The sequence below is a fragment of the Cynara cardunculus genome (genome assembly GCF_001531365.2).
Source record: "Cynara cardunculus var. scolymus isolate 2C chromosome LG 17, CcrdV1, whole genome shotgun sequence".
In the NCBI taxonomy this organism is placed as follows: domain Eukaryota; kingdom Viridiplantae; phylum Streptophyta; class Magnoliopsida; order Asterales; family Asteraceae; genus Cynara; species Cynara cardunculus.
Window position 1 is genome coordinate 8,536,407 of NC_037544.1, and position 4,708 is coordinate 8,541,114.

The window sequence follows — 4,708 nt, forward strand, 5'->3', positions numbered from 1 at the left end:
TGACATTTAGTTATTCATAAATGTACTTTAAGAAAGTTTTTATTTTGTTAATCTGTATTATGTAAACGATGGAATATTTTGTGTTATGAGTATGATGATGTGGATTATCTGTACATAGAATATGTGGGTTATTACAATTCCCTCCCCCCCAGCTGGATATCTTCAGATGTGTGGGTCCAGATGGTCGATCGTTGGAACAATGATAATTGGAAGGCTGTTTCCGGTGTGGCGCGTGAGAACCGTTATAGTCAAGTTTCGCTACACACTGGTGGATCGATACCATTTTCGAAGCATGGTGCTCGTTTGGAAGAACCTAAAACCCATTACTTTAGTAGTTTGATTTTTATTATGTTATAATTGACACATGTTTTATTATTTGACCTTTATAAACACGAGCAAAAGATGGCGTGCCCCCGATCGTTGTGGAATTGTTCGATTACACACACAAGAAGAGGTCGAGTGGAGATGCCGCATCTACGGATTCGGGGGGGGGGGTACATGACCACAAAGTGTAGCCAAGTCATGGTAAGCATATCTGTCTATTATAATTGGGTTGCCATTTGTTGGGCATACATTATAATTTGTTAAGTTAGAAATTACGTGTATATATATATATATATATATATATATATATATATATATCATTTTTTAGTTTGAGTTGTCATTTATTGGGCAAACATTAAGATTGTTTAATTTAGATTTTAAGTATATATCATTATTTAGTATGGGTTGCCATTTGTTGGTCAAACGTTAGGATAGTTTAAGTTAGAAATTATTATATGTCATTATTTAGTTTGGGTTGTCATTTTTAATTGGGCAAACGTTAGGATTGTTTTGGAAATGTCCCATTTACAGCCGTTATGCTATCAAAATTGACTTGCAATCTTTTTTAAACTATATATAGGATGACTATTCAACTGGTCTCAGCCAAAGATATGGCGATGATCCCTCTACCTATCCCTTAGTTGATAAAGAGTTGTGGGAGCAAGTGGTTGGGGGAAGCAAGAAAGGCCGTTTATTTGGGTTTGGGTACAACCAAGATCCCAATTGTGTCTTGACCGGGAACTACACGGAAGGTGGTTCATCTTCAGAGGGTCGGGTATGTTCATCTTTTGCTTTGATGATGTTTATCGATTTAGTTTGTAGTTCATATTAAATATTATAACGTTTTATTTATTTTATAGGAAATTCAAACCTTAAAGACCCAATTTAGATCCTTAGAGGAACAACAACGAATGGAGGAGGAGCGACATCGATTGAAGGAGGAGCAACATGATAAAAAACTTCAAGATATGGCTGCTTTGGTTAGACAGCTCAGTCAATCTCAACAATTCCCCCCGTCACCACCATATTGAATATTGTCTTTTGGTTTGAAACAATTTTAGTTTTGTTTATAACAATTTAGTTTTTGTATGGTTTGAATAATTGTATTTTCACTTTAATGTATGAGATTTGGTTCTATTTCGCCTTTTTAGTTTCATTTTTAATATTGTACAGATTTACAGGTTTTAAATACATGTTTTAAATACAGGTTTTAAATATTATTTTTAAAATAAAAATAAAAAATATATATATATATATATATATTCTTTCCGGCGGAAATATCCGCCGGTATTTTTTAAAATTAAATATATATTCTTTTGGAAAAGATTAATATTTTTCCGGCGAGAAATGTTTCCGGCAGAATTTTCCGCCGGTAAATTAAATTGTTTTTTTTATAAATATTTAACCATTTTGTTAATTTAATCAAGATTTTATAAATAAACCGGTGAAGAATTTCCGGCGGCCGGGATCCACCGAAAAATGGTAAAATCCGTCGCTTTTTCCGTCGAAAAAAAACAATCACCGGCGCCACTTTTTCCGGCGGAAATATCCGCCGGAAAAAGTGTCCTTTTTGGTAGTGTTAAAACGCAACATTATTTGAATTTGTAGCCAACGTAATAAGAGCACACAGGTAGGCAACGAGCAATGAACAAAACAACCGTTTAATTATAATGAATTCTGAGCTTACAACTCGTGTTAAAGAAAAAGGCAGTAAATACAGAGAATGAATTTGTAATTACCATTAATCAAAATCTATTTAAATATAAATGAGTTACAAGTAGATACTAAAAGATATTCTAATTCTAATCTATCTCTAATATGTTTATCTATATCTATATCGCCGTATCTTTTAAACAATAGAACATTTATCCTATAAAAACATTATTTTTACATATATAATACTCATAAAATTACCAAATGCAAGAAAATTCGTTGGTAACTATTTGTCAAGTAATTATTAAAAAGAAATAAAAATACCGGAGGATAGTTTTATTTTATTATTTAATGAATTAATTAAATTAAATAATCAGTGTTCGAGTACCGAGTGACAATTCCGCAACTTATTTAAACAACCGATTAAATTAAGGGGGTTATCCAAATGCTTACTCGGTAAGTGATTATCTATATAAGTCAACACTATAATTTATTTTGATGACTAAGATTTTAGTACATCATAACGTATTGAATACAACAATTTACCGGGTAAGAGCTTACCAGAACAAGAGTCATAATCTTCATTTACCGGGTAAGACTTTTCATCTTTCTCATAGCTCTTACGTGGTAAGATTCTTGGCCCTTGTAATGTTCATCCGATAAGAAAATTTATTCGGTAAGCACTTACCAAGTAAGCGTTTAGTAAACGGCCCCTAAGTTATAATTACAAACTTTGTAATTAAATTGAAAAAAAGTTAAGTGGGGAATTGGATCCGTCGGTAATCCGTCAATAAAACGAATTACCAACAAGGCTTTTTACGACAGCATGATTCCGCCGAGGATACCGATAGATTTGATTTTTCTGTCGGTAATCCTCCTATTTTATAGTGACATATTGTACTCACCATGATTCTTCAAGCATGTAATCGTCGACCAGTTCTCGGCCTTGTAATTTTTCCCCATTTTGGATTCTCAAGTGAAATTATGGGCTTTACTTGTTTTACCGTTGATCATTACGATCCACATCCACTTCCATATATATCAATTAACATTTGGGGATTTGTTTGGAATGATTTTGTAGCAGTTAACATCTAGTTTGACTTACATGATTTGCTAGTCAAATTAGTATCATAGTTTTTACAACTACAATTTCCCATTATTCATTTATGTATACTTCAGGGTGTTAAACCACCTTCACAATCTCCATAGTTTTTACCWGTGTTTTCTCTATACAGTTTCGTTTAGCTAGTACTTGGCTTGAACATGGAGAAAAAGCGGAGACGCAAACGTTTAAAAGAACTTGACGCTACGTTCTGTGGCATTGATTCATCTTCGTAATCTCTTGGACGATTGCGTTTTCCTTCACTTGCATCWCTCACCTGATAAAACAACGTAATATGTAATATATAATATACAGCAACACGCGTATATAGTGCACATGAACATCAACATTGCAATGGCAGGCAGGCACAAGTAGAATCTTACAGTTTTAGCTTTTGTTGAATTATGTTTTCCATGTTGATCATCAACAGTTTCCTGACGGATAACTTCCTCTGCCATGTCAAGAACCAAACGTTGCATATGAGCTTATTGTCTTCATCAACCCCTATGAGAGACCTATCCAAGAGGTTCTGCATACCAACCTTGGAGTAGAAATTGCGTTGTTCTAGCATTTTCACTGCTTCACCTTTCTCTCTTCCGACAAAAGATGAAGCAATGGTGAGAAATAATTGCTGGTCATGACCATCCAACAACTTATACACCACCTCTAATGTTTTACGGTTTCGTTCATCTGGGCTTGCTTCCAGTTGCTCTAAAGCACTTTCCCATAGCTCTGAGTTCTTGCCAGACAGAGAAGAACCCAATAACTGAAGAGCTAAAGGTCGTCCTTCACAGCGTCGTACTACTCTTTCTGAAAGTTCCGAGTAGTCTTCCGTTGGATGGAATCTTGAAAAGGCGTGACAACAGAAAAGCCGAAGAGATTCATGATCATCAAGTTGCTTAATCCTAAAAGGCTTATGTCGTAGGTGACTTATTAGATGCTCATGAGATGTAGTTATCATGATTTTACTGCCTTTCTCAAACGATTTCCCAGCATTTAGCAAAAAGTTGACTTGTTCAATCTGATCAACATCGTCAAGAAGCAATAGAATTCTTTTTTGGCATTTAGCATCCTGAATCTTCGGTATACACCCTTGGTTGTCATCTACTACTTTCTGCTTTCCTTTTGCTGAAATGCCTGAACGAAGCTGAGTTTGTAAATCTAGTAAAACATCTTTTTGTTTGAAATCTTTTCCTACATCAAGCAAGCTGCAAGCTTCAAAATCACCAAAATTCAAGTAGTAAGCAACTTTGGCGATGGTAGATTTTCCCACTCCTCGCATCCCACTGATGACTCCAATCATGACACCTTCAGGATCTTTTAGCCACTGATCAATTGGTTTGACTCGAGATCCAATGCCCACTTTACATGAAGCTACATCTAAGCTCATTTGTTTCAATATGGTTCTTACTGATTCAATGATTTCCTCGATAAACGAGGATTCGTACCTAGAAATTGAAACACATCAATGGGACCTCACTTTTATTTACACAAAAACAGGAACAGTACTTCATCATCGTCCTTGCTAAGACAACAGATGGAAATCAGAAATCAGTTAGCAGCAAATAAACCTAAAACAACTTTTAGATGTTACTATATATATATGTATGTATATATATATATATGTAT